The sequence below is a fragment of the Rattus norvegicus genome, chromosome 5 (genome assembly GCF_021556685.1).
Source record: "Rattus norvegicus strain SHRSP/BbbUtx chromosome 5, alternate assembly SHRSP_T2T, whole genome shotgun sequence".
In the NCBI taxonomy this organism is placed as follows: Eukaryota; Metazoa; Chordata; class Mammalia; order Rodentia; family Muridae; genus Rattus; species Rattus norvegicus.
In genome coordinates this window covers 115,021,748-115,034,953 of record NC_141538.1, presented here as the reverse complement: position 1 = coordinate 115,034,953, position 13,206 = coordinate 115,021,748, and the positions used below count along the sequence as shown (strand labels likewise).

At 40.5% G+C, this 13,206-nt stretch overlaps 1 long non-coding RNA gene across 2 annotated transcripts in view; it reads left to right on the top strand.

Moving 5' to 3' along the window:
* Positions 1-2,130: 2,130 nt before the first annotated feature.
* The window catches only part of LOC120102919 (uncharacterized), a 441,889-nt gene continuing 430,813 nt past the window's right edge, over positions 2,131-13,206 (top strand). For both annotated transcript variants that reach the window (XR_015620979.1, XR_015620978.1), the window contains exon 1: positions 2,131-2,335. This is a non-coding gene — a long non-coding RNA (uncharacterized LOC120102919). The remainder of the gene's footprint in view (positions 2,336-13,206) is intronic.

Sequence of the window (13,206 nt, the reverse complement as noted above, 5' to 3'; positions counted from 1 at the left end):
TTGCCTCTGAGAGGGTGCTCCCCCATTCCCACCAACCCTTGCCTCTCCCACCTCACATCCCCACATCCCTCTACCCTGGGACATCAAGTCTTTACAGGATTAGGGACATCCTCTCCCACTGAGTATAGACAGGGCAGTCCTCTGCTACAGATGTGCCAGGGGGGCCTCAGACCAGGCCACGAATACTCTTTGGTTGGTGGCTTAGTCTCTGGGAGCTCCCAGGGGTTCAGGTTAGTTTATTCTGTTGTTCTTCCTAGGAGGTTGACATATTCCTCAGCTCCTTCAATCCTTTCTGCCACTCTTCCATAGCGATCCCCACCTCAGTCCAGTAGTTGGCTGTACGTATCTGCATCTGTCTCAGTCAGCTGCTGGCAGAGTTTCTCAGAGGACAGCCATGCTAGGCTTCTGTTTGGAAGCACAACATCAGTTGTGGTGTCAGGGTTTGGTGTCCCCCCATGGTATAGATTCCAAGTTGGGTCAGTCACTGGATGGTCTTTGCTTCAGTGTCTGCTCCATTTTTGTCCCTGCATTTCTTTTAGACAGGAACAATTTTTGACAGGTCAATTTTTTTGAAGATGGGTGGGTGGTCCCATCCGTCCACTGTGGCCCCTGTCTATCTACTAGAGGTAGTCTCTTCAGGTTCCTTCTACCCATTGTAGAGCATTTGGCTAAGGTCATCCCCACTGATTCCTGGGATCCTCTCATATCATAGGTCTTTGGGACCTTCTAGAGGTTCCCCCCACCCCACCCCCCGCAGCTGTATATTTCCAGCCATTCTCTTGGCCCTTTTCTGGGGTGGGGTTGAGTGATAGGGGATTTGTAATGGAAATAGGCAGCAACAGCTTTCTTCCCTTCAGTGAGCAAGCTTGGATTTCACTGTTTCACATAGTGGACTCTCACCTGTGTGTTTGCTTGAAGAGAGAATGTTTGGAGCTAAAGTTAGAAAATTCCCTTCTAGCCTGGAAATCAGTGATTTTGAATGTCAAACATAACGATAATTTGATTTCTACCATTTTGTGAACACCGCATTAACAATTTGGAGGAATTGCATTACGAGTTGCTTCATCCAATGATGTAATAATCAAATAAAATGCCTTCTAATCCTATTTACTCAGCTTCCCTCTGTTGTTCTTCGTCTGCTTTGAGAGCACTGTCAAATTGAATTTGCCATCCTCTGTGTTTGCCAAAGTTTATTATTTCAATTTACAGCGGCAGAGATGTTATAACCTGGTCTTTCATGTTCTCTGCTGTGTTAGCTGTGATACTGTGCCAATCTGCACAACAGAGTAATTACGGCACGTCTGGCTTCTTTTGCCTCAGGAAAGCAAGAAGCCTTCTCTCTGACATCTGGAGGGACCTTGTGTTGCAGCCTTTAGGTAGACTCAAGACTTGGGGATTGATTGATTGATTGATTTAGTACTTATTCACTAGTTGTACTTTAAGAAACCTCAACAAAACATTATTAAAATTATTTCCCAAAGTCATAAGCATACTAACGTCAAGTACAGCATGGGCTGCATTTGAGAAAAGATGCTTTGAAAAGAGGGAGAGGGAAGAGTCTGTGAAACCATGTTAGCTCCGTGGCCAGACAGCTTGCAGGGCCGGCTGGGCTCCAGGTAGTACGTGCAGCCTGTTCTGAGGCTGGCTCAGTGGATTATCTGCTGTATTTCCGCAGTGAAGGGGGTGGCCTCAGCTTGCCCATCTACAGTCCAACATTGTGCTCCAATGCCAAATGCAGTGTGTGAAAACAAATAGGGAGAAATGACCTCTTTATTAAACTAATTATGATGGTGGCAGCATTTGTTTGTTGTAAGCATTCTAGCAATGCAAAAGATTCTTAGTAAAATTCATCATTTCTTTGTTTTGATTCTCTGAGTCCCTTTCTTCATATATAATACACTTGTACATATGCACATACATGAAATATAGATACAATTTAAATTTAATTACGTATTTCTGATATTTTCCTAAGTGTATATAGATAAGAATCATATTCTCAGGGGCCTATTATTTAGTAAGGATGACGACAACTAGTCAGCAGGAAGGTTTCTGTCGTCAGTGGCTTTGGTCTCTGGCCGTGACCTTGGGAACAGTTCAGCTTTTAAAGACAGCCTCAGAAGTTAGGAAGCCACGCCTGCTCTTCACTCGGGCACAGACTCTCTTATAGAAAAGAAATGAAACAGAAATCAAGTTGGTTTTCTGTCCGGCAAATATACCAATTTCACTTTGGGAAATGAGGCTCCCCATGTGTTACTGGGATCAGTGTCCGCTAGAACTCGACAGAGCGGACCCTCCTTCCACAGGCCTTTTCTCCAGCCAGCTAAACGGAGCTGGGGTAAGTGAGCCATCAGTGCAGCCGGCCTGGCTGATTTGTTGATACACCCCGACTAGCAGGAAAGTTCTTCAACTAATTCACTTACGATAAGGGAATGGTTTCTCAAAGGCGAAGCGGGGAAAGATCGCACGCTTCTCAGTAAGCCTGTCCAAATTGTCTGCAGACCGCTCGAGGATGAAATTGAGTCTAACACTACAGCATGTATTACTAAGAGTCGACTAGCCAGTAAATATTTAAAGGGTCTAAGCTAAGCTTCTCCATCATTTACCTGCATTTTGTTTGGATGACAAGAAGTGGCGGAGTGCACTGCAGAGTAAGATTAGGTGCTTGAAATGCAGTTGTGGAGATTAAATGTGTATTTCCTGAGGTGCCCTTCATTATGGGAAAGTGGTAAAGGACAGACTTCCTGAAGGGTTTTCCACTTGGCCGCATGATTAAGTGTTCAGGGAACTATGTAATTGGTAATATACTTTAAAAATATTCTTGTGTAAATAATTTCCTTATTTAAACTTCACAATGTATAGTATTTAAACACTTGCCAAGCAATAACTCACTGGTAGCAGAAAATTATAAAAGTCTACCAGCAGGATTAAGGATGTTAAGGCTGAAGTTGACTGATCTCTATGGTTTTCTTGAGGAGGGAAATTACCACTGAGCTGTAATTTGTGAAAAAGAACCACAGCGGCAGTGATTTGAACAATTGTGTGGGAAACTCTAAATTTCTGCTGATTTGTTCTGTATGTATGAAGTGTGTTTAAATTCTCAGTCCATGTGTGCATGTATGCATTGATATATATATATATATGCATATATATGCATATATATATATATATATATATATATATATATATATATATATTAGAAGTTTAAACATGGAAATGATGTCTTGTCTGTATGAGATCTGTCCTGGGTTTAAGCATATTGTCCAGGTATCAAACAATACCAGTGTCATTTCTGTAAACAGTAACAGATGAAAGCCCCATCCATCCATCATTGGTGGGGACTAGAATGTTGAGGGAATTTACTAGGGAATCAGTAGCATCACGTTTGTCATGGGCTATAAATCCGAGCCCTAATTTATAAGGGTTTAAGGCCTTTCACTCAAATATAAAAAGTGACCCATTAAATTTAACAAGCCTGCTTTATCAGGACTCATCTTGTAAATATGCCATGTGATTAAATGCAATGCGAGGGAGAGATGGGCAGTATTTAACTTACAGTTGAGGGTGTGTCGTAAGACATAAGGGCTCTGGAGTTTGCAGAGGACTCCGAGACCAAGAGAAACTGGATGCACAAATGACAATAATAAAAGCACCAAAATAGGGGTTGGGGATTTAGCTCAGTGGTAGAGCGCTTGCCTAGGAAGCGCAAGGCCCTGGGTTCGGTCCCCAGCTCCGGAAAAAAAAAAAAGCACCAAAATAGCATTCGGAGAAGTATATTACTGTTACAGTGACTATGATAGGGCTCTGTGGAGGGCCATTGCAGAAAACCACGTCTCCAACTTAAGATTCCAAGCTATCCACAACACAAAAGAATCAATATAGTTTGGTTAGTCACTCATGTAAGAAATCACTTCCCTTAAGGTGGAAGTAGATCCATCTTAAGCCATGTTCTTGAGGTAGGAGGAACAATTACCTACTTTAGAAGATAACATACCATTCCCAGAAATCCCATGCCCAGTGTGGTCACTTACAGAGCTGTAGCCATTCTGCTTTACAAGCTTCCCAGCTTTATGATACTCAGAGAAGCAGGCCTTTCCCGTTTCTTCTTCCTTTGTCTTTTCAAAAGCATGCTTCCCTAAAACTTTGGGTCTTACTATCTCTAAACCTCCATTCTACGTGGTGGCTACTTGCCTGCCATATATGTAACTTCTAGGCCAGCTTACACAAGGGACATAGCTTTCTCTCTTTCTCCTTTTCATCCTTTTCTTCCAGTCAACTGCCAACAATTTGCTGCACTGGTGTTTGTTTTAAACTCTAGTAATATTGTCCTTGGGCTCTCTTCTGAGTGCGTTCTTAAGTTCTCTTATTAATGAGACTAAAAATTCTCCAAAGGGGACTCCAATTTTCCCATTAACATGTGGTAATTCTCATAGGACTCATAAATTTGATGTTATCATGGTAGACAAACACTTCAAAAAGATGAAGTTTAGTAATATGGGTAGTAATATTTGTATAGAATGGAAAAGACTAAAGTTGGGGTAGAGTATTACAAAGCATTCAACTTATAATTTAATTTGAAGAAAAAGAGAAAATGTTACAGATTGAAAATTTGATTAAACTCAGGCCTGAGGTCCTGTTTCTAGCCTTAACATTGGACTTTGTTGGGTTCAAACAATCATTAAATAGTTCTACCATGTAATTCAGTTATCACATTTTCTGGTAGATGCTAAAGGAAGCCGAATCTTCACACTGAAGAGATACATGTTTTTACATCTCTGTGTGTATTGCTGCACTAGTCACAATGGCTAAGATTTGGTAATTGTCTAGGTGTCAATCAACAGATGAATGGATAAAGGCATATATACGATGAAGTATTATTCAACTGCAAGGAAGATTGAAATCCTGTCTTCTGTGGCAAAATGGATGAAACCAAAGAGAGTAGCGAGTTAAGGTAAATAAGTCAGACATAGAAAGACATGTTTAGAACACTTTCTTTTGTGGATAAATGCTCAAAATTTTGAGTTAAATGTAGACTGGTGATAAAATAGAGGTTGGGAACAGTGTGTCACTAGGAGGAAGGTTGGTGAAAGGACGTTGAATCAGTGTATCATATGTATATGTGGAAGTATTAACCAAATCATACTGTAGAATCAATAGATATTAATAAAATTTAATAAGGAACATAAGACAATCACATTTCTTCATAATATAAAAAAGCAGTTCACATTGCTAGAAAGTTGAGTGAAACCTAGAGCCAGACCACTGGCCTATTGAATCAAAAAGACACTGGGTTGGACACTGTGGGATGTGGACTATGACAGTGAACAATCATGGAGTTTATTGGTCTGGAACCCAGCTATGTGAACAGTATTTACCAACCTCCCCAGATGTCCTTCATCCCCTTTCCCTTTGTTACCTCATCCCTTAGCATCCTCTCCTGCCCCTTGATTTCTGTTTTAGTGGAGCCGAGTTGAGTCAAGTGCAATTTCTTTTATAGCATTCAATAAACATTTGTGGAACTTGAGAAATTTCAACTTTCTTTTCAGTCTTGAAGCATTGGGGATTGACCCTGGGGCTTTGTATGTATTCGGTAAATGCTCTATTGCTTAACCACATCTCTATGCCTTCCATTTATGTTCTCATATATAATGTCAGTTCTGAAAACAATAAAAGTCTTTATGAGACATACTAATGCTACAAGAGATGTTACAAAGCAAAGCAGAGTGACCTAGCAGATGGCTCCAGGTATTAAACCTGAAAGTCAAATACAGTATAGAAGTGCAGTAGCAATCTCTTTAATTTAAAATAGCTGACTTATCTTATTTAGAATAATTCAGAGTGAATTAAGTTACATAAAAATGCCAAGCAAGTTACACTGCTCAGGAATGTGTATTAACTGACAAGGTATAGTCTTCACTGCATAGTTTCCTTTGTTGAAAGCATTCCCATGGTTGACATTTTGAGGCTGATCCACATTCCTTTACTCTCTCTCTCTCTCTCTCTCTCTCTCTCTCTCTCTCTCTCTCCCCCTTTCTCTCTCCCTCCCTCCCTCCCTCCCTCTCTCCATCGCTTCTTCCTTCTCTCTGTCTCCCTCTCTTCCCCCCCCCCCCCCGTCTCCCTTCTCTCTCTTCCTTTCTTTTCTGTTTTGGTTAAGAAACAAACCCACAATGGGGATTTCTCCTTGGTAGAAGAGAGAAAATAGACACCATATTGCTTGCACCCCTTCTCGAGTCCCTTTTACTATCTTCTAGAAATCTGAAGTCATCTTGGGAGTCATAGTTAGCTAGAATGAAAGATTTAATTGACAATCGAACAAGATAAACAAGTCTCTAGCTTATGCACTCTGTGTGTGTGTGTGTGTGTGTGTGTTTGTGCATATTGAGGGGAAGATTACAGCTACATAGAATTTTACAATTGCCACAGCTCATTTACATGCATCATCTGATTTAGTCTCCCAAACAAGCTTTACAAGACACGAAACAGCTTGATTAAATGATTTAACAAAGGTTATCTGGCTTGTGAGTGACAGAGTAGAAACTAGAATGTGATTTTAATTTCATCTAGTTAAAAAAAAACCAACTCAGTGAGTCTATTATGGATAGTGCTATATTAGATCTTGGAGACAGATTGTGAACAAAGAAGGGAACAGACAGCAAACAAAAATATGTTTATAACAGTTGTGATAAGTGCAATGCAAGAAGAGTAAAGCTTGCAATGAGAATTTACAGGCAAGCTGTAACCTTGCCTGTGTGTGAGGTTTGCTAGAAAAGCTGGTCCAAAAATGGGACTTTTAACTTCACACATCATACCCTGGATGCTTTTGAGTTCAACTTGACTGGATTTTATGCTCTGGTCAGAAAACTGTAACACTATATGAGACAATGAGAACTACAATAAGAGGAAAATATGCTTTCAATCAAGCTATATATATATATATATTTAAAGTTTTAGCCTTTTTATAGCTTCAGAATATCATTTCCTTACAAATTTCTTCATAATAAGTAAAAAAAATGATCATGTATCATTTCCCATTCTCTTACCCCTCTAAAGAGACCCTCTTACTCTCTCAAATTTGTGGCCTCTTTTTTCTTCATTTCATTAATTTATTTACATCACAGTATCAGCCCTGCCTCCTCCAAGTCCTCCCTTACACACTTCCTCCCCCTATCTCCCCCTCCCCTTTTCCTTTGAGAAGGGGGAGCCTACCTTTCCTGATATCCCCTATCCTGACATAACAAGTCTCTTCAGGATTAGGTGCGTCTCAACCTGCACCCTCTTGTATGGAGGCCAGACCAAGTAGTCCTGGGGGTGCCACAGTCAGGCTACAGGTCTAGGGAGATCCTCCACTTCAGTTGTGGGGGATCACAGGAAACTGCTACATATGTTATGACAGCTTTGTTCCCGCCCATCTATGTTCTTTTGTTGGTAGCTCAGTTTCTGAGAGCTCCCAGGAGTCCATGTTAGTTGACTCTGTTGGTCTTCCTGTAGGGTTCCTATCCATTTCAGAGCCTTCAACCCCTTTCCCAACTTTTCCAGAAGAGTCCCTGGACCTTCTTCATCCAATGTTTGGCTTTGGGTATCTGTACCTGTTTCAGTCAGCTGCTGAGTGGAGCTTCTCAGAGGACAGTTATGCTAGGCTCCTGTCTGCAAGCATGAGTATCATCAATAGTGTCAGGAATTGGTGCTTGCCCATGGAATGGGTGTCAAGTTGGGCTGGTTTTTGGTTGGTTGGGTATTCCTTGGTTTCTGATCCATATTTGTCCCTGAATTTTTTTTAGATAGGACAAATTTTGGGTGAAAGTTTTGTGGGTGGATTGGTGTCCTTATCTCTCCACTGGGGGTCCTGCTTGGCTACAGGAAGTCACCTCTTCAGTTTCCATGTCCCCATTGTTAGGTGTCTAGGTTAAGGTCGCTGGCATTGACTCCCCAAGCCAGGTCTTTGGGGCTTCCTAGAGATTGCCCCCAGCCCCAACTGCTGGCAGCTGCAGGTGCTCGTTCATTCTCCTGGCTCTCTGACCTTTTTCCTGTATCTCCCCACACTTGATCCTGACCAACCTCTCCTCACCTTTTCCATCCAGTCCCCTCCTTCCCTCTGTCTCCTATGACTATTTTGTTCTCTTTCTAAGTGAGATTTAAGCATCCTCTCCTGGCCTTCCTTCTTGTTTTACTTCTTCAGGTCTATGAGGTATATCATGGGTATATCTATGGGGTATATCATGGGTATATCTATGGGGTATATCATGGGTATATCTATGGGGTATATCATGGGTATATCTATGGGGTATATCATGGGTATATCTATGGGGTTTATCATGGGTATATCTATGGGGTATATCATGGGTATATCTATGGGGTATATCATGGATATATCTATGAGGTATATCATGGGTATATCTATGGGGTTTATCATGGGTATATCTATGGGGTGTATCATGGGTATATCTATGGGGTGTATCATGGGTATATCTATGGGGTATATTATGGGTATATCTATGGGGTGTATTATAGGTATATCTATGGGGTATATCATGGGTATGCTGTACTTTATGGCTAATATGCACTCATCAGTGAGTACATCTTAGGAGTAACCACTTGGTGTTGGCAATCAATTGGAGGCTTCTTTCTTCAAGATGATGATGCTCTCTCCCACTCCCAGAATTCCTTGGTTGTCCATAGTTCTTTGTCTAGGGCTGAGGCCCCATGGGCTGTCCCTCCTCTGTGTTAGTGTGTCCCTCGGTGTCATCCTTGTTCAGGTTAAGACTTCATGGTTGTAGCCTCTCTGATATTTCAAGGAGACAATTTTACAGTTAGCTTCCTGTTCCTCTGGATCTTATAATCTTTCTGCTCCCTCTTCTGTAATGATCTCTGAGCCTTAGATACAGGATTTGTGTAATAGATGTATGCAGCTGGGACTAGGTACGACACTCTCCTATTCTCTGCATTTGGATCAGCTGTGGTTTTCTGTAAGAGTCTCTGTTGCACAAAGAAACTTCATTAGTAAAGGTTGAGGACTTATTTGTGGATATAAGGACAAATATTTAGAATGTGGTTAGGAATTATACTGGTTCAGTAAAGTGGCAATTGAGGGTTCTCTTCCAAGTTCCATGACTTCATGAGCCCTGGGTATTTTGCTAAGTTTCTTGTACCTGGTATGGTTTCCATCTAGTTGAGCAGACCTTTTGTCCAACTATAAAGCTATCAGCTCACACTTCTCAAGGTATGCATGTCACTATTGAACCCTTAGGGTTATCATGTTATGCTGGTCATTGCTGTTATTCAGTGTCCTAACATTTGTGTAGGAATATTGGTTGCTTCCCTTCCTTGGAAGCCTGCATGACATTTTCTGCTATCATGAAAGCTACTTCTCAGGGAGGAGGCTTGCAGATCAGATGCAACTTATGTCCCCTGGGTACTGTATCTGGAGTACATGGTATCTTCAGCAAGAGACTTACCTTCTACCTCTGGGGGGCAATCAAGGGCAACAGCAATAGCTTACAATATTTTGGGGATCTTTTGGATAACCTTGACCAACAATTCAAAATGGGACCTGTCATGACTGATGTTAGGATTTTTATTAAATATATGGCTCTTTTGAAGACTATTGCCAGCCTAGATGGAAAACTTTTATTTAAGCTGTATATGTACTTATTATATACACAACCTTAGTTATATTATATGCAATTTTAAGTAGTAGTTAATAATAATGTGATTCTTTGTAAATTATTCAGAATCTTTACTGTTATTTTACTTTCCATCCTCCTTCTGTATTTATTTTCTCCTCCCTAATTGATGTTTCCTTACGTTTTCCATTTCCCTTTCAAATCACTTGTGCCCTGTTATTCTCTCTTCTATTGATCCCTCAACCCCATAGTTCTTGTTTAATTTCCTGTTTCCTGCAGTTACTCCAGGTTGTATATTCACATCTGCAGACGTGGAGAGAGGAACCCCACATGAAAGAGACCATGCAACATTTGCCTTCTTCTTTTCTAGTTCTACCCATAAAACATCTTTCATACAACAATTGGTCTAGTTTTCTTTCTGCTACTGTAATAAACACAATGACTAAAAGCAGTGTGAGAAGTAGAACATTTATTTGGTTTATACGTCCAAGTCCTACTCCATCACCAAGAAACATCAGGCTGGATCTCAAGCACAAAAGGAGGCAGGAGCCTTGGGGGAAAAGTGCTTACTGGATTGCTTTCTCTGGTTTTTGCTCACATAGTGTTCTGACTGGGGGTTCACTACCCACAGTAGCCTGGGTCCTCCTACATCAATCAGCTATCAAGAAAATGTCCTCTGAATGTACTCACAGGTCAATTTGATGGAAGCAAAAAATCAAAATCAAACAAACAACCAGGCAACAAACACTTTAGTTGAAATACCTTCTTTGCAGGTGACTGTAGGTAGTGCTAAGCTGACAAACAAACAAAACTAACTAGTAGTTATGTAATGGTAAATATAACACTCAGTAATAGTTTGAGGTAAGAAAAAATTATGTATCACTCTCTTGAATATCACTAAAGACAATTTTTAAAGACTTATTCAAATGATTTTTTAAAACTTAAAATATTCTCACTGTGTGTGCATGTGCTTGTGCATGTGTATGCATGTTTGTGTGTGTGTGTGTGTGTGTGTGTGTGTGTGTGTGTGTACAAGTGTGCATGCCAAATATTGGATATTGGAGCTGGAGTTACATGCAGTTGTGAGCCATCTGACTTGGTTATTGAGAAATAAATTTGGGCTCTGTGGAAGAACAGCAAATGCCCTTAACTGTTGAGTCATTTCTCCACCATCCCATCCTATTTAAATATTTTATTTATTTATTTTAATAGTTACTTATGTTTTTTGTGTGTAAATTTAAGAATATTTTAATTAACAGCATCTCAAAGTCTAGGAAATAGTGATCTCTACCCTAGCATGATTCTCACCTCCAACCCTTGCTTTTGGTTTTCTGAATGAGAAAGATCTTTTACTAATATAATACATCAAGGGCATAAGGTAGAACATTTTCATTTATGTGGGAGATAGGGTTAGAAATAACATCACAAACTCCTGTGCATAAAGCTGTCCCGGGAAATGAAAATAAACCGAGAATGTCAGTGTGGTATTCTGTACACTGCCTAGGAAGTTCCTTAGCGAGTGATTGAGTCAACCTTTCTACAGATGAGGGTGAGAGACAGGGCAGGACAGTTGGCTGAAATTCAAAGCTGCTCTGACAAAGAGAAGGCAGACTGGCTGCAGTGAGGGCAGTGAAGCTTTCTGATCTCTATTGCTCTTTCTGTGGAGAATTTCTTTCCATCTCCCCCCTTGGCCTTGCCCACATCCATCAATAGATTCTGCTTATGTCTTAGCTGTGCTGATGGCAACCAGACTGGCAGAATGCCCTCCCTCATTGGAATGTGTCACAGTGTAGAGGGTAAAAGCAATCGATGGCCCTTCCTGGCCTCCACCCTTCCTCCTGCCCTTATAAATACTTTTATTTGCATTCTGTCACTGTGGTTGTGGCTTCTCCCTTTGCTTCACCCTTTCTACTTGAAAGTCATTAATCTACAGATGCAACTAATTAGCCCTTTGCTGTTCCAGAAGCTGAAAACCTTGCTCTCTCATCGTCCTAGTTTATTGGATGCCAGAAAGTGTACACTTAAGGATCAATGGCTCTTGCCAATAGAGAGAGTGCTGTGCATAATTACACAATTGCCCCAGTCAGCTATAAAGTGAGAATTGCACACACTGCCTAAGAACCTGCTTCACCATAGTGCAGTTACTTAAACCGTGGGCTTACATTTCTTCTTTTCTCAAGTAAGTTGTGCCCATTCAGTGAGGTGAGCTATCTCAATCCATCTTCTTGAAGAGCAAGACATGGAAAATTAGGTGAAATTGGGTGCATTTCAGCACTGACATTTTTCTTTCTGGAGAAAGGTTGAACTCAGGACCTCAGGGTTGGTCTAAGATTGGAAAGGCCAAATCACTTTATCTTTTTCTTTTTTTTTCAGTAGGGAAAAAGTAAGCCCAACCCTCTCGATCCCAAATAAAATAAAAATAGAAACTAACACATTTTGCCAGGTGCGTAAAAAGCTTATACTTGGCTCCAAAACCCACCAACCTTAAAAAACAAAACAAAACAAAAAAGATAAAACAAACCACAATAGACTACATTCCTCCAGAGAAATTTTCCATTTCCTTAAAGGAAAATATTTTTTCTGCAGAGTTAAATGTAATGTGTTAAAGCTAGTAAGAGTCAAAGTACCATTGGGAACCAGGTTTGATAAGAGTTAGATCAATAGGAGAATATTGTTTCCTAGCCATGAACTTTGTATTTAGCTGTATTGTGTCTATGTGTGTCTCCATGTGTGTGTACTAGTTAATGTGTATGTCACTTCAATGAGGCCATTGCGGCAAAGGGAAACCAAAAGCCGAGAAGTTACAGCCAAAAGATATGGAGAATATTCTATTCAATGAGGAAAAAAAATCTGGAATTAGTATTCGCGGTGGTTTTGGAAAGAATGCACTCGGTATTTGGGATACAGGATCTTGCTGAGATGAGATGAACTTTAGAAAGAATGTCCTGCCTTCATCAGCCACAGCCTTCTACTTTCAAGATTTGTGTGATGTCAGACATGCTGTTCAGATCCATGTGTGACGTCAGACATGCTGTTCAGATCCATGTGATGCATCTGAGTTCTTGCCGAGCAGCTGTTGTGAGCTGGGTTCTTCTAGGCTCTCTTCTAAGGCTGATTCAAGATGCTCTCTTTACCTTTAACAAGTGCTTCAATCATTTTTGTATAAATGGGAGTGGGTGTGGCTATGGGCAAATGGAATTTTTCCTTCTTTCTCACAATAGTAATAAGTTTTTTTTTAAAAAAAAAACAATTCATTTATTTTACTATGTGTTTGAGTATTGTGCCTGCATGTATGCATGAGCACCACATGCACGACTGATACTCAAGGAATTCAGAAGAGGGTATTGGATCTTCTGGTACTGAAGCTACAAATGGTTGTGAGAAGTCGTGTGTGCTAGGAATTGAACCTGGGTCTTCTACAAGAGCCACAAATGTTCTTAGCCACTGAGCCAACTCTCTAGACACAAAGAGAAGTAATAATTAAGAATCATCAACAAAGATGATCTTTCTCAAATCATGTCTTACTATTTTTGGTAGTGTTTTTTTCCTTTCTCCATTTTTTTCTTATTCATCCTCACCTATACCCACC